The sequence below is a fragment of the Epinephelus moara genome, chromosome 19 (genome assembly GCF_006386435.1).
Source record: "Epinephelus moara isolate mb chromosome 19, YSFRI_EMoa_1.0, whole genome shotgun sequence".
NCBI lineage: Eukaryota > Metazoa > Chordata > Actinopteri > Perciformes > Serranidae > Epinephelus > Epinephelus moara.
The window spans coordinates 21,399,230-21,420,988 of NC_065524.1; the positions used below are offsets into that span (position 1 = coordinate 21,399,230).

Consider the following 21,759-nt stretch of genomic DNA (forward strand, 5'->3'; position numbering starts at 1 on the left):
GCAAAAGCATGTTCAGCAACCAGCACGGAGAAGAAGACAAACCACACAACGAATGTAAATGCATGCATGTACTGTAACATCATTAAATTCCTCAGGGCACCCACCCACACACAGGCAGATGCACAGCGAGTCAACACAAGTGTTTAAATTCCAGAGAGACATCTGTAATGAGGACGGAGTCATTTGGAACTAATTATGGGCAACCAAGTGGAAAAGACAGAGTAAATCAACTCAAAGTGATTTCAGCAAAGAAAACTCAATTCCAGAGTGTAAACTCAATTCGCCATAAATTTAATTAATGTTGGTTTAAATGGAGGCACTCAGCTGATTGTGTGTCATAAAACATTGCTGAGGTTTCGGCTTCACTCTCTCTGACTCTCTTTCTCGTGCTCTCATTTTTCTTTCCTCCTCTCTCAACCTACAACCATGTAGTGTATAGCAGTGCTCTAGTGCCATCTTGTGTCCACCTGTACATCCTACAACAGGCGAGACTCCACTCTTTCTATTTTTTTAACCATGCTGAATGACCTATGTAAAGGTGCTGTATTTTTGGATTATCCTGATGATAATGAGGTTAATTAAATGGTATTANTGCAATAGCTTCCACTAGAGTGGACTATATGCAGCAGTGCCCAAAATTGCTGGTATATGTAGAGAAAAAGGACTTTTAAACAGCCGTACACTGTAGTGACCTCCATGCATGAAAGGGTTAATGTGCTGTAAAATCACATCTATGCAATATAAGCAACATATTTCTGTGTTGCTCAAATCCAAAGCTCTAACCAACTTGGGGCAGTCACTTGCTTAAGTGAAAACCATAAAGATGGAGAACACATCTCCACTTCCTCCCACTGTATATAAATGTGGCCAAAATATCCAAGGATGTATAAAGAGTACTGGATACAGCATTGGAGAACAGGACTCATTCATTGCTATGACAGCTGCTCACTGGCACATGAAGCCAAAAAAGTTCAAATGCCATATACTATAAAATTACCCAGATGATCAGCACTGCTTCTGTGTGGCCAGAACAGCAGACACATAGACACTTCCACCTGCTGAGCTGGCTACTTGTGGTTTAGCACCCCATTAACTTCAGTGGGGATAAAGTGATTCAGTCATGCGGCTCTCCACGTTATCGGACCAAATGGATCAAATTCTGATTCTGAGTCATTTCTCTGGGACTGCAACGTTCAAATAATTATCTACTTATTTACAGACATCTCTTTTGCCATAAGTCTATGCAAAAGTCTTTTTGGGCCATATGACATTACCTAATATAATTCCACTGTTTGGCCACTATGAAAATTGGCTTCCTGGGGGCCTGATAATATCGTACTTGGAAGGAATTTTCTTGGTTTAAGTTAGAAAAAAAGTTGTGATTTACGTTAACATGAATAAATTTCTGTCTGAAAGGGCATTCTGGGAGAAAGCCTACAAGGAAAACTTCATGTGAGATAATACTCCAGATATGGGTGCTGCCATCTTGCGCTTTTGGAGCCAGAGTGTGTGCAGTATAGCGATCAAGAAGTGGAGCCTTGGAATAGAGTTCCTCTCCCTCCACCTGTACAACCCAATGATGAACATTGTTATCTATCAAAAGCACAGTGAATGACACACACAGCTGTCAATCATGATGTCACAGCCCCTTTTTATGGCATCAAATAAGTGAATAAAAATACACTATCATGATAAGAACTACCTAAAGTGACACAAACCATCTTCGTGAAAAATGTATCTAATGTGTTCTTTATTTATTTTCTTTGTTTGGTCTATGTCCCTTCTTCTAACATGAAAGGAGCGGGTTTATGACCTATACTGCAGCCAGCCACAGGGCTAGATCACTTTTAAGGAGCTGTTATGTCGTCTATTAGGGCTGGGAAATATTAAATGCGGTCTTGATACCTCTTGATGTCTCTAGTACCAAGTAATACAGGGCCAGAATCGCTGATATCAATACGAATACCCATCACGATACCTATACTTTTTATTCTTAAAAGTTAAAAGTGGCTTATGTGGGGTGTTGGTAGTGTAGTGGATAGTGCCAGCGCCCCATGTACAGAGGCGATGCCTCGCTGCAGCGGTCGCAGGTTCGACTCAGGTTCGACTCAGGTTCGACTCAGGTTCACAGGTTCGACTCAACCATTTGCTGCATGTCAACCCCCCCCACTCTCTCTCTCACACCCCATTTCACTCTGTCCTGTTCATTAAAGGCAAAAGCCTGAAAAAAGAATCTTTAAAACAATAAAAATAAAATAAAAGTGGCTTATGTACTTTCATGTAGGGGAGAGCAAAGTGTCATGATTTGTGGGGCGAATAATCAGTCTGCTAAAGTAACAGCTAATGACTACCAATTACAGTCTGAATATGTAACATTAACCAAAGCTGACAATCTGATTTGACTAAAATATAATGTCACTACAATATACCTGGATATTCCCGCCTGAGCCTCTCTGAAAAGACTCTGCCAATGAACTCAGTCTCTGTGTCAGGAGTCTGGATGCTGAGGCATATCCCTCTTCCTCCCTTCTTTTCTGTTGCATCTCCAAGTTCTCTTTCGTGTGGTTTTTCCACTTTTGTTCAGATACTACTGCAGTTATGTGTCAGATTAAAGTAGTTAAGGTGTGTGCTGCAGTGTGCTCTGCCTGTGTGACACATATGTTGTTGGAGTGTACACAACACAACACAACAACAGCAGCAGAGAAGCAAAGAGTACTTGCAATCAATGTGTTCACAACAAGAACATATTGTTTATTCATTCAGTTTTACTCTTGAAATACAAATGGGTACAATATAGAAGAGAGGAAATTTATCTTCAATGTGAAAAGTATCAATATTTTGGTACTGATCTGCCCACCCGTACCCATACATTTATATACAGCCATTGGTAAACTACAAGGCAGTGGTTCCCGACATGGAGTTCAGGACCCCTCCAAGGGGTCATCATGGGATAAATCTAAGGGGTCACAACAACACTTAACAAGCTCTGATCGCTCACAAAAATATGTGTCTTTTTTAGGACACTTACTAACTTAACACTAATCTTTTTCCTATAAATTACTGGATAAATTCACCTCTTTAGGCTCATAAAAGGCATTCAAATCAGACAATTTGAGAGGGAATAGTCTCATATATAAATCACAACTTCTGTAATATTTATAACCTGTAAGAAGGCTGCAAATAAATATAGCTGTCTTTAAGGGGGTCACAAGCCAATAAAGTTTGGGAACTACTGAGGCACACTAATGGAAATTGCACTGTGCTAGTTTGTCCTCTAGATGGTGACAGCTACCAACTGCAGACCACAAAGGTCAGAAAAAAGGAGGACAGTATTTCCAGCGCAGCAGGACACATTAAATGTGCATGGAGGTCAACAAAAGTCATTGCTCTCCAAAAGCAGCATCCTATTGATTATATCCTAATGAGGAAAGTACAGTGCAGTTGTAACTGCAGACTAGTGCATGGTCCTGTGTGAAGGAAAAGAAAAATGATTTAGAAAAAGCTAAAGAAGATACAGTTGTTATAAAATATATAAGACAGACATTCATTCACAAGTCTCTAAATAATTTGTTCCTCTCACATCCACCTCATGACAGACTCTCATGCATATTCCAGTTCTGCAGGTGTTGTTAGTGTAAAAATACAGCTCCAGACATCTGATGACAGGTATCATGTTTGTACAGTGGGGCCGACATAGATCTGTCTGCAACCTCACCATAAATCATGTTCAAAGTACAGCAGTCTGAGTTATGAGAAAATGGAAAGGTTGAAAGCTAATGACTTGAGAAATGAATTAACTTAATTCCGGCGGGGTTTGCATAAATGAAGTGACATGGTTTGTGGAATTAAATGAGGTTTAAGGAAAGCTGTATCATGAATAAAAATGTGCCATAATTTTGCTTATGTAAGGTATAAGGCACGTACATTTACTGCAATCTTTGCAATAAAAATAAGAGCAGGGCTTTAGGTTTGAGTCGCCATAATAAGTTGCGGATAATAAAGGAAGAAGACGTTAATCACAAGGGTAAATTTGCGTTGGAGCTTGACACTGTAGATATCAATTATCCTTCTGTCTTCGCTCTTTCTTCCTCGTGTGGTGTTCAGGGTGGTGACAAGATCACATTAATTTTGATTTAGCTCCCTCTCACAGTGTCAGCTGTACTATATATGGCTGTTTGTAAGTGATCTGAGCTGTAAGTGTAAGAGTTGCTGATGCTCCTGAAATCAAATCTCTATCTCTGGATTACCCCTCACCTGTTACCAATAAACACTTTATTGCTGGGAACATGGACCCATATTTGTCTGTATCCTCTTGGTTATATGTTCTCCGAACTCATTACATGCACATGCACTCAGCACATTCAGGCCCTGTTTCTGACTCAGTAACTAATGTCTATTTCTGTGTCTCTGACCCGCACTGGACAAACAAAGGCATATCAGTTTAGTAAATACTTTTGGGACCATAATTCTTGGAGCTGACCGCTGTACTACTTCTTTTTTTCCCCCCAACTACAATGAGCAACCCACCCTGCTTGGGCTCGCCACCAACTGGCAGTGCCAGCAGGCTGCCCCCGGACCTTGGAGCAGTATCAAGCAGACCGGGCCAGTATCCCAGCAGCCAAAACCCAACAGATGCACCGCGCTGAAACTGACATCACAAAATCAGGGGACTAACATTTGAAATGTTCTCCCTCACTCATAAACACACTCTTATTCACATCTAAATATAAACACTCCCTCAGCTAGGGAGTTAGTGGATGAGTGGAAATAAAATATGGTGTATCAGTTTAATCTCCGATGATTTCCTTTTACCTTTGTAGTATCTGTTTCTACACGGCTTTACTTTTTCCAACAAAGGTCTCATCTGTAATGGAGCAGATGAAGGCCAGCGTAATAGTAACGTTATTTTTAGCTGTACTAATATTTGTAGTAATACTTTAAGGCTGCATTTGCCAAAAGCTAAAATGTAGTGCTTGTATGAGAAGGTTTATGCTTTGTGTTTTATTAATAATTCAGTGTATCCTCCAGATTTCTTTTCTTGTCAGCATGTGTAATGGAAGTCTGGCAGATGAGCAGCTCCCATAGACATCGCCCATATGGGTGCATTCCCAATCGCATACCTTTTCTTTTTACTTTAGTAGGTACTGCACCACTTAAAAAGTATGTACTGTTGAATGCAGTATGTACATAATCCGGATAAACTACTGTCTCATAACATTACGTCCTGAATTTTGACCCTCTTGCTTTTATATCCGTTACCTTGGAGATAAAACAAACGCCACTTACTGAGTTCGCCAAAGACGGAGATCATAGATTATAGTTATATCCTATTGCTTGTAATATTTATGACACACATTGTGACTTCTGACAACCGTCAATCAGCTGTCAATGAGTTGTCAAGCTGTCATCTATTTGCGACTCAGTTGATGAAGTGTATTGTCCGCTGCACAGAGGATTGTGGGTCATAATAGCCAGAAAAGCATGCTAGCTTGCATACTGCAGTATCGGACTGGATGAGGTAGAACATCCTGGTATTTTTGGTAAACTGCATTTGACATACTATGTATTGGGACACACAAAATCTCTTTCTGGCACACTATATAGTATTGTAGTATGGATGTTGGAACGCACAGTTTGGTTTTAAGCCTGAAGTTTTGCATTTTAACTGTCGCCATCTTGGCGTTTTTGGCGCCTGAAGTATTTGGAAGAGAGGAAGGAGCTGTGGGGATCGAGGGGTGGATCTGCTGAGAACCAGAGGACAATCACAAGGTAACCACGCCCTAAAGCATACCCTTCTCTATCATGTATTTTACTCTAAATGGGACCATAATTTACAAAATGAACATCTTGCTGTATTGAAACAGACTGAACACTAGTGACTGAGACCACAAACTAATTAGGAAAGTGTTTCCTGACGTAATAAATCAAGTGAGAATGAAGGTCACTTATTTTTGCAACCAGTGGAGCCGCCCCCTGCTGGCCATTTGAAAGAATGCAGGTTTAAGGCACTTCCTCGCTGGCTTTTCCAACCTGGAGATAAACCCCTGGCAGCTCCTCAAGTCATTGTGATCCAGATCCACCACACCAATTATGGAGCATGGAAAATTTGGACAAATGTATTTCTAAAAAAAAAAAAAACAATTGTTAACTTACAAAAAAAAAGGTATGTTTGTGAATGAATGAAAGGTCAGACTAGAATAAAATGTCATTGCATGCCGTCGTCCAGATGGAGCCTCCACCATGTCACTTAGCCAATATTTCAATATTGGCTAATATGAGCTCATGCATCACATCTGTCACTGTTGACGTTCAAAATCAAATTTCTTCTCATTGTTTCTGTCTCTTTCACTCCCTCTCTCCTTAGACAGACGATACAACAATGCCATGCAGTGAGGATGTCCTTACACAACAGTGTGCTGTGGAAACCTTGTGAGATGTTCAGAGAGAATATATTCAGACAGACATTTTTTCGTGCTGTTCTGTTTTAACATTTGAACACAACCTCTTTCCAAGCGCTGCTCTGTGCCTTCTCTGCAGCTCTGTCATGCGGCTCTCTAATAGTGGATTAGTTTGGGCTTGTAAACGCTGTAAAGCTCAGAGAATGAACATTGATCTCTCAGTTTAATGAGAAATAACATGGGACAGACACTAGCAGCATTGCTCCCTCCTTCTCCCCTCTGCTCCCCATCTTGTTTTAACAAACTAACACACACACACATTTTGCTCCTCTTAATCCAAAGCACCTGACAATCACAGGCACTATAAATTCCCTTGTCACGCAGCCACGTCAGCTGACATCAGCGGATGGAACAACTTTACTGTCAAGAAAAAAAAAGTTAAACACACTCGTGCACACACAGGCACATCCTGCCCTCTTTCTCCAGACCAATACTGGCACTATACGTCCTCAGGCCTGCCTTGGCTGGTGGTTTGATAAATTGGCCCTTTCATCTCGTCGATGTGCATTGTGTCAGTGGGTTCGTGTGTACGCGGATCCATGAGCGCATGCTTGTGTGTCTGTGTGTGTGTGCTTCTGCCTGGGTACATTGTCTGAGCTGTGAAGTGTTTGGCTTCCTCACTGAGGGCTGCTGTCACAGCCTCTGAAAGCGTGTAATAGGCGCCCATTCTCCCGGAATGAATGCACATCCATACACTAGCGAGAAAATGTGGCATTTCAAAAAGACTCGGGATAATCGAACAGAAAAATTATAAAAAGGGGCATAGCAATGTCATTCTTTTCGGCTAAGCTCTAAATTTGGTGCATATGATTGCTTTGGGAAGTGTTTGCCGTCCACAGTGAGTTAATGCCATTTTTGATAGATCAAGGGTGGTTATTGTTGGCTGTGCAAAGCATTCTGGCACACAAAACGGGGTTTGTGTGAGTTGGACTGTGATTCATGGCTGTGTAATGTTGTCTTGGTTTGATTGGGATTCAAAAGCAACTGTTTGTTTATTCAAATGCCTTAGAAATACTTCCTCTTGAAATATGGGTTCATTTGCAGCAATTTGGTTTTGGTAAAATAACGATTTGTAGAATCTGCCAGGTTTAACGTGAGTGTGTTCTGCTCCAGCAGGTCTGGAGAGTTAGACCTGCAGCAATATATCGCAATCACCCACATATTGTTGCTTGCCTGTTACTGTAACCGCCCAGCAGCTTGCTTTCAGCTCCTCAGCTTAACATCAACATATCAGCAGACAACTGTGGTAAGAAGAAGAGAAAATAAAGCCATAGGAAAGTGAACAACTGTGGAAATATTACTTTTGCTATGGTAGCAATTGATGTTTGGAATTCGGCTTTCTGTACAATTAAATAGAGCATCAACTAATTGGGGGCAGCATGGTCGTGCAGTGGTTAGCACTGTCACCTCACAGCAAGATGGTTCTGGGTTCAAACCTGGGCTTGGGGCCCCCTCTGTGTGAAGTCTGCACGTTCTCCCAATGTATGTGGCTTTCTCCGACTCTGAATAGGATAAGTGATTACAGATAGAGAATGGATGGAAGGATGGAAGTAGTGGTTATTTTCATTAGAAATCTATCTGTCTTTTTTCTATTCTGATTTGCTAATTGTTGAGTCTATAAAAACCCAGTAAATATATAAAAATGGTGCTCACAAGTTCCCTGAGCCTGTGCCGCCTTTAATGTGTGTTGGGGTTTTTTCTCAAAGTGTTTCAGCACATTAACAAATTCTTTTGTTCTGAAAAATCTTTTTACGATTACCTTAAAACTTGAATTAAAATCCTAGTCGCAATCAAACACCCAGTCCCTTTTACTAGCCCGGTGTGGCTACACATTTTGACTGATAAAGGCCTGTCTCAATTAGACACCCGGTCTGGTTGCCAAGCAGTTAATTTTCTATAGAGGGTCTTCAGATGTATAAAAGCGGGTTGTTGGCTACCTCAAACGATGTGTCCGTTCCTTGATTACCCTGTACGTTATTTATATTTCTTTAGTCCGTTAGGGTCATAAGTTTAAAAGAATGAAAAGGGTTTTTCTTAAAGATTAATCGAAGCTGTGAGTATTGTTTTTCAAATGAATGATTCATAATTGAAATGTTATCTGAAGCCTAATTTTTAAACAAGTAATATTCATACCGGTTTAAATAAACAATTTGATTGTATTTCCGATTTCTGCTGAGCAACAGGTTTGTGTGAATGGAATAAAAGGTCTGTCCCAAATAGGGCCCTGTTGATTTCATTGATTTAAGCAAATAATAGCCCGGGCTACTATTGCTAACTAGTAGCCCGGGCTACTAACTGAAGTTTTATGGTAATTATACTGTTGATCCAAGTCTGAAACAAAACTACTGCAGGATAATTATTCATCAAACTCCCTGTACCTTATGAATAACCCGGGAATCCCTGGTAACTTGTTCGGGTTGCTTTTCTGTCTTCAGTCAAATGCATGTTGGGAAAACAGTAGGCTACAGAAACTTATGCATTGCTCCATCTATAATAAGGGTGTCAAACATACGGCCCGTGGGCCAGAACTGGATGACCTTGCACACCTAATATTGATGCACTTGTGAGGGCCAAGTGGTGCAAGGTTTCAGGAGCAAGTTAAACAGTGAGTAGCCTTCATCTAAAATGACTTCAAAGGCTTCTCCACTCTCTGAAAAAAGGATAAATACTTCTTGCAGTCAAATTTAAAGATAATGAACATTGTGCAAAATATTGTCAATCAGCAGCTTCAGGAGCTTCCACTGTAATTTGGTGTGAAGATGCCAGCATTTCTACACAGGGATGGACAAAATATGTAAAAATGCGCATGGAAAATCATGACTGATGGAAAAATTGCTCTTATTTTTCTTAAGACACGTCAGGCTCTTCATCATCTGGTTGTAAATCGACAATTTTAGAATGTACTTATACGGCTTTACAACAAAAGAAAGGGAAAATGTTGTAGGTGGTGTTATTCATAAGTTATTATACAATGGTTTTGAGAAAAAAAACTGGTCTTTATGTGGCCCATGAACTACATTGAGTTTGACACCCCTGATCTATAAGAAGCATGGGTGGGGTGTGAGCCCATGCACAGAGGCTATCACAGTTGTTCCTTGCAAATGTTTTGAAGGCTTGCAACATAACATAACTTGCCACCCCTCTTGACAGATTAAGCCTACATTATGTCTGTGGGCTGTAATGTGACCAAGGAGTCATTTTCCCTTCCTGGCGTATTTTTTACAGGTGTGATTTTTTCAGTGTATCATGGAAATATGTAGCCTATTCTTTACTCCTACCTTATTAAAGCCTCTTGCCACCCCTTAGATGGGTGCATGGCTGGAAACCACTAATACATCTTTGTTAGCACTCCTAAGCAGCATCAACACTTAATAAGACCATGGAAACACTACATTAATATTGCAATAATTGCATGACAGGGATTTTGGCGCTCTGTCTGTCTCTCTTGTTATATTTATGTAAGATGATATTCATGTGGGTGCACTGTGCGGAAACCTACTCACTCGACCAGTGCTCCCACTCACTCACTCTGCAAATCCAGCATTCAGTGTATACACTATCACACACACACTCACACACACTGAGTGAGCCGAGAGCGCTTTCTGTCTTTCATTCATCCCGGTGAAGGCTGCTCACACTTTCTTCTCCTCCTCTCCCCTCCTCCTCCTCTTCCCTCCTTCACGTTGGGATAGCTTACTTTGTTTTTGTTTTCCCTCCGCGGTGCCTTTTCGGTCGGAGTAGTAGTGGATGATATCAACAGAGAGCTACGTGTCTTCTTACCTCCGCGATACTACGGACCGGAGCGGAGTCGCTAGAGGACACGCGCATCACGACAGAGCGCGGCGCGAGGGGAGTTCTTCTTTTGGAGGCTACGGTGCGATTTAAAAAAAAAAACACACAAAAAAAGAAGAAATAAAACAAAAAAACATCCGCGTTGAAGAGCAGCGGTACCACAGAGGCTCCACCTGACAAGAGTCACGCTAAGTTTTGACGGATTTTACGGCACAGGTGCGTGGAAGGATTAAACACAGCCGTTTGGCGGATGGTTGTCGGTTTCGTGGAGAGGAGTCGCTGCCTCTGCGCAAGGTGAGTGATGGACGAACTGAATGGGAAATACTGACAGCAGAGTTTGTTCAGAAATGAATTATTGACCTGTATTGACCTTGTTTGACGTCTGAATTATCTTCTGTCTGTTTCAAGCACAACACTGAGGGTTTTGACACCTTATATCACTCAGTATCTCTGTGGGATTCATGCGGGGATAGTGAGTGTCAGTGGAGTTTGTAGCAGCCTCTGCAAACTTTGTGCTACTTTAAATCTGTAGATAAATCTCAGGCATGGTATTGATCCATATTTCCAGATTTACAACACCTACTGATGCTTGATTTTATAGTTTTGCTGTCATGCATAATATCATTCCTGGGCATTTTATAGAACAATATCTTAAAAAAGCATGAGGTCAAAGCAAGGGCGTAGGTTTCCTTCTTTTTGTAGGGCACACATACAAATCAAGGACTTTAGAGGTCCTCCAGCAGAAAATTCTGAGCATCAAACACATAATTATGCAACATTTTTTGCCTTTTCTGCAACAATTTATATGTGCAGTGGGGGACACTCCACATGTTTCAAATATTGAGGAGGACATGGACCCCCAAAATCTACAACTATGGGTCAATGCATGTGTTTCTGGATTGTCTCAGGATGCTGACAACGATGTGTCGGACCAATATAGTTTAGGGCTGTTTTCTGGTTAATTCATTAATCATTCTGTCTATAAAATGTCAGAAAATAGTGACAGATGTATCCCAGAGTCCAGCGTGCGGTCCCTAAATGTGTCGTCTTGTTCCACCAACAGTGCAAAGCCTAAGAAATTCAGGCAACAGAGACAGAGACAGAGAAAAGCAGCTCAACCTTACACTGGAAAAGGTGAAACCAGAGAACGGGTGGTGTTCCTGCGTGATAAATGCCTTAAATGATAAATCAATTATCTATATAGTTGCAGATTAATCTTCCGGCAGTCGACTATTGGAATAATTTAATCTTATTTCATTTCAGCTCCGGTGTAGGTTGAATGACTTTAGAGGAAGTTGGCAGCGCGCTGAGGTTTGAATTAGATGCAGGGATTTTCCTCATGATTCAGAAACTTTTCACGGTAGTGCAAATCCAAGCACTGGCACACCTTCAATAATGACTTTATGTGAATTATGAATATGAGACACGTGTCAGATATATTATGGATTAGGTCTGATACTTGCTGCATCTAGTTTCGCTGGCTCCTATCCATCTCATTGAGAGCCCGCTCATTGCAAATAGTTGTCACTTTGGGAAGAATGCTCAGTCAGTCTCACACTGGGTGTCTGTGGCAGGATGATAGCAGCTTATGGCCTTTACACAGCGCTCGCCTGCCTGTCACCAGCACTGACCCCCACATACTAGCCCCCAAATATCACTCATTCAGACACAGTGTAATGAAGTGTCATGAAGTAAAACAATTCATCACACACAGCCTGCATTCCAGTGCTCAGAAAATGCCATTATATGTACCCCAAGTTTCCCTCACTGCAGTCTTTACACTGCCTTTATATTTCCTCTGAGTTGCACTGGGTCTGTTTTTCCACATGTAGCCCAGCTGACTGGGCTGAGCTGAGGCTTCATGCTCTGTTTACATACAGTTATTGATCAGTGTGCGCTGACTTCTATACTTCAGGTCACTGCAGTGGACAGGGCGTCATTATGTCTCAGAGCGAGAACAGGCGAGTCATGTTCCTTGTACACCATATAAGAGCTGGAGCTGACGATTACTTCCATTATCTGCTGATAGTTGATGCATTGTATGGTCCATAAAATGACAGAAATCTGTGAAAAATACCCATCACATGTCCCCAGAGCCCAATAAGACTTCTTCAAAATGTTTTCTCCAAACACGACTTGAGCTGGAACAATTAGTTAATTAGTCCACAGACAAAAATATGTCCAACTCTTTTTTTATAATTGGTACTATCAGTAATTTCAAGCAAAAATGCAGAATATGTCCCAGCTCCAGCCTCTTAAATTGGGAGGATTGCTTCTTTCCTTTATGTTGTGTGATCATAAACAGCATTATCTTTGGCTTCTGGAGTGTAGTTGGTCATGACAAGACATTTGAAGAGGTTGTCTTGGACTTGAGGGAATTGTGATGGACATTTTTCACTATTTTCTGACTTTGTGTAGAAAATTAATCAACTAACCAAGAAAATAATCAGCACATGATTAATAATGAAAATAATCATTGATTGCAGCTCGATTCTAAACCCAAAATTGTTCAGTTTATTATCTTAAAAGACAGTGAAAAGCAGGGAAATCCTATTTTGGAGGCTGGAACCAGACAACTTTGGTCATTTCTCCTTGAAAATAAGTAATCAGTTCTCAAAATTGTTGAATATATCTGTAGATTGACTGATAGTTTCAGCTCTGTATTCTATTTGGTTACAATTAGGGACGATGGTTATGTATGTTTCATTGTGCAGTCCACTTTAAAGTTATACTATGCAGGATTATTGGGTGCTGTCTGTAAACACGCTTGCCAGCGTAAGTGAAAGTAAAAGCCAACTACAGATATTTGCATTCTTGGCACTGTGTCTCTTGGATGCTGCTTACAGTCTGGCAGCTGGTCGCTACCTTTTTATGAAGCCCCAACCTCACCTGAGTGCTGTGAGGTTACACGCCCATAAACATCCCAGACACAGGAAATAAGAAGAAAACAAGAAAATACAGGCAGAGGGCAGAGTCTCTGCAGAAAAACACACCGCCACACACTTCTAATGGGTGATGACTGAGAGGGATTACTTCTCTTAGGGTCTATATATTGTTTTTTAAGGAAAATCCTGCATAGTTCATCTTAAAGTTTCGGAGAATATGCTGTAACACATATACAACCTGTCACTTCCTATGCACTGCACTGTATGTAACTGGAGATCTTATACTCCCAGTGAACACTTTAAGAGGAGGAAAATATATTAAAGAAAATAAGTTAAGTTAAGTTAATTAGCATGTTCATAATGTGGAACGTATGCAGTGTAGCTGCTGCCAGCTCTGAGCTGTCTAGAAGTACAGAAGCCCGTCTTGTTCTTCCTCTTTCTGTCTCTCATGAGGTGCTGAGCTGCATCTGGGGGAGAATCTGATTAACCGACTGGCATAATTTACCCAGTCCTGAAGGAATAAACGGAAAAGCGATGTTGTTCTTGCAAAGCGCTTGCTTTCCTTCTATACATACAAATAAAGCATATGCACGCTTGCACGCACAAAGATAGGCACGCACACACACACACACACACACACACACACACACAGCCTGAGAGCAATAATTTAGGCAGTGAGGCTCCTGAAAAGTGGCTGCTGCTTCTTGGTTTCTTTAATAGGACATGGATTGATTGAGCGAGTGCGTACGTGTGTGTGTGTGTGTGTGTGTGCGTGTTTTGTGCTCACAGGCGTGCAATTGCTCTAGTTTCTTTAAGATTGATAGCGCATCATGTGTAGGTGTGTGTCTTTTGTGTGTGTGTATGTTTTCCTCCAGGAGTGTTCCATAGCAACAGGCAGCATATCTCCTTCAAATATCTTTTTCTCACACGCACCGTACGCCGTGACCTTTCTCCTGACTGTGTGCATGCGAGTCTTTGCATGGGTGCATCTGTGTCAATGTGTGTGTGTGTCCATGTGCATCAGCGTGAGAGCCATTTGACCTTTCTTAGTGTACATTCATTAATAGCTGCATAATAGCTAATATGGAGCCGCCCGCTGTGCCTGTCTACACGATCAAGATATTGAGTCTGTCTGTCTCATAGCAGCATCAGTGCAGTGCCAACCTTTTGCAAAGAGCTTTTTGTGCTCCTTTTTCTCTCAAACAAAGCAGATATCATCACAATTGTGCAGTATTGATAATGATTTGGCAAGCTTTGAACAAGTGGCAGTTTATCATTTTGAGACCATTTCATGGATCTCTCAGCGGGAACAAGAGAGACATCTTTAATATATATCTTGACACGGTTGTCGTGTTATGTTAATATCAGTGTTAGACTAATAACTGGTTGCATATTTCATATCCGGGAATAGCAGACAGAGCTCTTTAGAAATCAATTTTCTTTTGCTCCATCACCATGTTCGGAAACTGGCCTGCTGCCAGTTAGGGAGGGTATGAGGGAAGGAGAGGGGGATACTGTGGGTGCATTAGTGAATGAGGAAAGAAAAATATGCTTATCAGATGTAGAATTCATTCTTTTCTGTCTTTGAATTTGTCTAAATAAGTTATTTGCTTTCTGAAAACTTCACAGACATTCTCACAGACACACTGAGGAATAGACGCGATTTGAAGAAGCACATGCACTTCATCATAACTTCCTATTTATATAGGCTAGGTGCTGCAAGGTCATGCCCTATTTATTAAATCCATGCCAGTGTGTGATGCACTGTCACAGCATGAAGTCCGAGCTCATACATATCAATAGCATATTACTTTGTGTGCATGTGTGTTTGGTCATAATTTACACAGCATATGAGCACAGCACAGTGTGACTTTTATATGTGTCCTATCTTTGTAGATGGGGTAGTGTGTGCATGTGGAGACAAGATAACCTATATAACAAATACTGTAACTCACCTCTATCTAGAATCTGTGCTGTATGTGTAACGGCTGCTGGCCTCGCTTTTCTTCAGTATGTTTTACATCCCCCTCTAATTTTCAATTCCTTTGTCAAACACACACTCATATTAGAAAACATATTCTGTTTAGTGAATCAAATCGCAAACGAGGCAGAGTTCATGTGACTGAAACCGGCAGTAGTTTGTAGGGTGGTGTGTGGGTGAATACTATTATGATTTTTCTTACTTGATGTACATAAAGCTTTCAAGTATAGTTTGGATCTTTTGAAGTGGGGTCGTATGAGTTACTTTACCATAATCAGTGTATCACATACAGTAGATTTCAGTCAGCGCACCTCCAATGAAGTGAAGCAGGGAAGAGTAAGGTACGGTAGTGAAACTAAGCAAGGTACTGCTGTGGATGGGGGCAGCACCAAAACGCATTTTAGCTTGGGGTGTCCCAATCAGGTTTTTGGTCCCAATCGGAGACATGTAATATTGAGTATCTGCTGATACCAAGTTCCGATCCAATACTTCTATTTTCCGAGATAATACGCCTGCTACAGTTGTTAAAATCAAGCCAATGTATAGCCTGTGCTTGACAACTGAAAAGCTCTGCAATGCATTAAGAAAAAAAATTCCTGTATCTTAACTGCTCCTTAATGTTTTTATTTTTATTCATCTTTTTTGCTACTTTATTCTATAATCTCTTTGCCCTTGTAGCTGTCTCAAGGGAACTTTTCTTTAAGAGAGTATCTTCAAGTGTTTGTTGCTTCGGTGCAGCCTTGCCTGAGTTAGCCATCCTGAATGAACTGTATTCCACTGAATGTTTATTTTCCCCGTCTGTACATCTACTGTACTCTTATTGGCTTTTCACTTGCAGAGCTTTTGTTGCACATGCAGTGGGGAGGTGAGTGAGGTTGTCGTAAGCTCTGCACCGCTGTCTGTCTCTCCTCCGAGGAGGGCAGTGAAACACCATGCGCCATAGATGACAGCAAAATGCAAGAGACTCTTACACTGAGCTGACAAGAAACATGTGCTTATAACTCTGGTAAATAACAAATACTCTTGTTTTGCTGTCGTTTATGGCGTATGGTGTTTTGCTGTGGGTGGAGCTCAGCTCCTGCTCTTAGACACACAGGAGCTCAGCGGAGATGAGGAGAGACAGACGGTGGAGAGTTGGAGAGTTGATGACTGCAGTTGTTGCGTTGGTGTGCATAAAAGCTTCACAAGTAAAAACACCCGTGTGATAGCTGATGTAAAACAGAGGATCGGATAGGGCTCCACATAGCTCAATGTGGCTGATCATGATCAGTTAAAAAATGCCTCAATCAGCCCCGATACTAATCTTTGAGATCTGTTTGAGATGTTCCTAATTTCAGCCATCTAGGCTTGTGCCATTTTTTTATAATCCATTTCATTTAAAGCCAAATATCAAACCGAATCGATATATCTAATTATATACCTAATTTTACCACTGGGGGTCGCATTTGAGCTTTTTCTCCCGATTAAAGCCCATTATAGGTATAATGCACCTCCAGTCCACTAGGTGGCGTTAATGCTGTGTTAACCACCAATACACACAAGGTGAAATAAAAAGAAGAAGCAGAAGGACAAGAAGTCAACAGGGCAACCAACTGAATGACAATCGCAATTTTATTTATCAAAACAAAACAACCATTCAACTTAACTTGTCTTCTTCAGAACACAGAATACTTATAAATAATATTTGAGCAGCAGTTGAGGTAGAGGATCCCCCTCCCCCTTTCGCTGCGGGCCCTATTTGTGCAGCAAGGAAGGAATGGTACTTACGCAGGTGGTTGTGTAGATTTGTAGTATTTCCACCTTTTGCTTGGACCTTTTTTCGACACTCTTTACATGTCGGCTCATCTTTGTTTATCAGGTCACTCTTATCATCTGCCTCAAATCCAAAATGTTGCCAAATTGGTGTAGTTTTCGTTTTTTTAGACACTAGCTCTTTCGGTGGCATCCTTTCGTCATCTCTTAAGTAAACAGACAATGTGTGCCCTTTGATCTCCTATAGGAGGCAACAGAGACCCTCTGAGAAGCCACAGTATTAGAGACAAACTGCACAAAACATTTGTTGCTCAGCTTCATTTATAAACAAACATAAACCTTATAAAGTCGTCATCAAAATGAATATTACTGTGCAAGACGAGTTGAATATAGCCCCGTGACACGTCGCTGATGTTATCTGGAAAGTCATGAGTGTTTTCTTTTTTGTTTTTTTTCCCCCGGTTTCACCGGTTCATATAAATTAAACCGACTGGAGCTCTTAAACCGGATGGAACTGGTTAAACCGGAAATCGGCACAAGCCTATAGCCATCTCTTTGAGTATATGCTGTATTTTTGTTGTCAGACAGCAATGTCTGATGGGGAACTAAAGAGGTTAAATCACTTTCTTCACAGCCAGACTTCATTGAAAAAACAGTGAATTAACATTGCTGAACACAGGAGCTGCTGGTCCACCGCTGCCTCCATCAGTTTATTTCTTTGTGTTATTGTGTGACTTTGGTATTTTTAAGGGTTAGTTCAGATTTACCAAAGTCAAACAATATCACAAACTAAAGATCAAGACAGCAATAGTAAGCAGCTCCCGTGTTTGGCTAGCTAAAATTACTGTTTTTATCAGTGGAGTCTGGTGGCATGAAGAAAGCATAGATGGAGAACTGAAACTGCTAATGGCTTCCCTGTTGGAAAAGGCTGTCTGCATCAAGGTAAAGAGGAAATTTAAAGTACTGAAAGTACTCTTAATATAGTTTACATTTAATCTTTTTAGGATGCTTAAATATATTTGGCTGCTGCCCCCCATCCACAGCAGTACATTACTTAGCTTCTGTGGCAGTACTCCTGCCTGCTTCTCCAAACTGTGGCTGTGCTGATCGACATCTACTGCAGGTAATACACTGACTGTGGATGAGAACCTCACACAACCCCTCTTCAAAAGATCTGGACCATCCCTTTAATCCAAAATAGCCCCAAGTTTCAGTTGCTTTTCTTTTCAGGTTGTTTTCAACATGGACTTTATGTCCTTTGTTTTATTATTTGACAGTTAATTGCCATGATCAATGCCATCGATTGCCTTTCTTGTCTTGTAGCTCCAGGTTGCTGGAGGCACTGTTCTCTCACTAAACACTCAAGGACCAAACAACCTCTAAAAGTTGAACCCAAATGCTAAAATCAATCCTTTCAATGTAATAACACTCACACTGTCTTAGAGAACACAGCTACCAGCAAACTGAATAAACAAAAGTCTCCACACTGGGGAAGTAAAAGGGATAGTGCACCCAAAAATGAAAATTTGTAGCATGTAGCTCTAACTGCTTCTCTGTGCACCGTGCTCACGTGTGCGCGCTTGTGCGAGATGGTGAGACATGGGCACCGCGTTCATCTGTGTTCACGTGCTTTCGCTGGTCTCGCGCACAAGTACGCAAGCAGTTAGAGCTACAGGCTACAATGAGGCTATGAGTTCAAATGACGTTTTTCCAAACAACTTTTTATGTCGGGGCTTCAGGACACTTGGATCACTACGGACGAGCAGTATGGAGATATTTTTGGGTTTCAATTATGTGTTTTTGGACGTCTGAATCTGGGGCACCGTAAGCCTCCATTAGGTGGAGTTGTGTTGCTACCTCCTCTCCCCTGGGATCTCCGGAAATGTTGTGAGGACTCTAAAACTTCACCTGAGCCTCCATTGGCATATGGGTGAGTAGATAATGGCTGAATTTTCATTTTTGGGTGCACTATCCCTTCAAGTACACTCAATATCTAGGATCATATAGTGAGCTTCACATGAAAACAACAGAGACTGTCCTTTAACAGTATCGCCCTTGCCTTACATTACTCTGATCATGACCTGCGTAATTATTCCAGCACATTTACACAGTGGGTCATGCAGCTGGCCATGTATACAATAGAAACCAAAGTGTGTGAGCTTTGATAGAAACACTGAAAGAGAAAGCAGTCATGCATTTGCAGAGGCACACAGCTCTTACAAAAGGTGCATTAATAGGCTGTTTCGTTTTTACCTTTGGCTTACTGTTGGGATCCCTGTAGGCATGGCAACTAATATTTACTCAAGCAAACATGCACACACACACTTAAACATAGACACACACATATAAAATAGGAGCCCTGTGATTGACAGTTGATCCTACAAGGATATTTGTGTACATGTCCCCTCAGGGCCAAAATGCATCATTAACTCCCAGCCTTGTTGGACTGAAACTATTTTTACACTTGCTTCATAGTCAAACCACCAGACTTGCTGTAATAATATTCACATTGGTCGAGCCTTTTGTGCCACAGAACAATGAGCTTAGTTTTACTAATTAGTAAGAGGGAAAGTGTCATATTGCTAATTAGCTGTTTGCAGTCGTATCAGTCAGCAGTGGAGACAAAGAGAAAGCGAGAGTGAGAGGGGATCGAGAGATCTGGAGAGAGGAAAGTCATTACGAAGCATTATTTGGCTTGTGTCACTTCAGTTGTTCCACTTATTGCAATTTTATGCCTGATTTATTTTACACTTCTTATTTTTCTTTCTCAGGATCTTTCAAGTTTATTATTTGTGTGACTCACTTCAGCTCGGTCTCTTAGATAATGCACGTCTTTTGTGTTGAGGTGCACGTTGCCTCATGGGAAATCTTTTAGCTTCCCTCTCCGTTTCGCTCTAATTTGCCCACTGGTATAATACTTATTGTACTTGGAAGATTGCTCATGTGCAAGTTTTTTTTGGGGGGTTGAGGAAAATACATTAATGAAAATATTGAATTATGATATTCTTAGGTCCTTTGATCCCAGTTTCCCTCCCTGCTACCAAAGAGGCTCTGTGTGTGTCTAACTGTGTGTATTATACTGAGACGACCACGTGCTGCCAACAGCCAAAATCCTTGAAGCGAGTGCTTTTGTGCTTAGTGCAATACCATGTTTAAAGACCCTCTTCCTATCAATCGCACCATTTTCTTGCTTTTGTTGGATTCTCAAACTGTGCTTTGACATCACTGCAGTTTCAGGTCTAATACACTTGGTATTGAACCTCGGTGTTTAGTGCAAAAACCAAGGCGTTGTTTAGTCATTAATTGCTCCACTGCTTTCAAAGGGGAAATATGGAGATGAGTGAGACTGTGCCAAGAAAGTTACACTTAACAGGATAAGAACATTTGGACAGAATGTGCCAAAGTATAAAAACAGTGCAATTAGTTGCTAATGGAACAGATAAACCCCAACAGTTTTGTTGCCACTCAGCATAGCACCCCCCATATGTTACAGTAACATAACAACCCCCATTTAAACTTCAGGCCGCCTTCGTCTCCCCCCATTAACTCAGTTACTGAACACAAACACACACAAACACACACAGATACAGGGAGGCGGAGATGTGCTCGGTTAAACTGGGAAAACCTAACTTTGCCCAGGATAATAGTCTTCATTCACCCTCTAATGAATCCATATTGTGGCCTCAAGCGATAAATCTGCTATTAATACCATTAACAAGTAATGGCCCAGAGAGCGATTTTCAGAGATAAAAGTACCGCAATACCCTCACAAATTTAAAGGTCTGATGGAGGCAGAGAGGTTACAAAGTCTAAAAAAAAGTGAAATGAATAGCGTTTACTAACAGATTGCTTCACAAGCTGCCTTGCCCTGAGAGAGCACCAGCAGAGACCTCCTGTTCAATCTCATGTATCCACTGATGGTAGAAAATCAACAAAGACCCAAGATGAAATCTAACTTGTGTCACGTTCATCTGTAATCAATTTTTTTATTTGCTTTGCTATTTCTCTGCAAATATGACGGGGATGGAACAAAAGAACTGGTGTTCAAAGACTCAAAGAGTCTAACAGGTCTTTGACACTGTACTTATGAAATGTGGTGCTTTGAATTAAATGCCAGTGTCCTGATCTTTAACAGTTATAATGTTGACTGTCTTACTTTAGAATGTTAGTATGCTAACATTTGCTAATAAGCACAACAGCTGAGGCTGATGGGAATGTCAATAGTTGAGCAGGTATTTTGTCATGTAAACCCAAATAATGACCAAATTCAACAAGGTAGTAATTATAATATGTACAGTATTCAAATATTTTCAAAAGGTCTCCCTCCCCAATATATCAATAAAAAAAATACAGACCAAAATTAAAAAAAGAAAAAAATACTATGCTACGACAGGCAACCATGCACTTCCGTCTGAAATAAGCAGTTACAAATCATAAAAAACATAATTATTATTACAGGTTCTTGTATTACGGTGTACTGCATTTCTGCATGTGGTTTGTTCACGTGGTGTTGCTGTACCTGAGCAAAAGTCATTGCTCAAAATCTGTGGGTAAATGCAATCAATTTCAAACGCTCTACTGTCTCTATTTCAATACTTTCAAATGAATTAAAAAGTGGAAAACTAGAATTTAATATTAGGAAATTATGAAATTACCCCCAGCAGGTGTTCCCCCCCCCCTAATGTGTACTCCATGGCTACAGCCTTGAAATTCAAACTTCAGCAAAGTTATTATACTGTGAAGGACATGAATGTGTGTACCAACAATTCAAAGCAATCAGTGTTTCCCCTATGATTATACAGGCCTGGCAGGCCAATGGGAACCCTGCCAGGCCAAAATAAAAAATATTTTTTCAATGCCAAACATAACACCAGTTATCCATCACGTGCTG

At 40.9% G+C, this 21,759-nt stretch overlaps 1 protein-coding gene across 2 annotated transcripts in view; it reads left to right on the plus strand.

The window, feature by feature from the left end:
* Window positions 1-9,990: 9,990 nt before the first annotated feature.
* zgc:171482 (zinc finger protein) overlaps window positions 9,991-21,759 on the plus strand; it is a 72,236-nt gene continuing 60,467 nt past the window's right edge. For both annotated transcript variants that reach the window (XM_050071605.1, XM_050071606.1), the window contains exon 1: window positions 9,991-10,544. The gene's annotated coding sequence lies outside the window, so the exon portion shown is untranslated. The remainder of the gene's footprint in view (window positions 10,545-21,759) is intronic.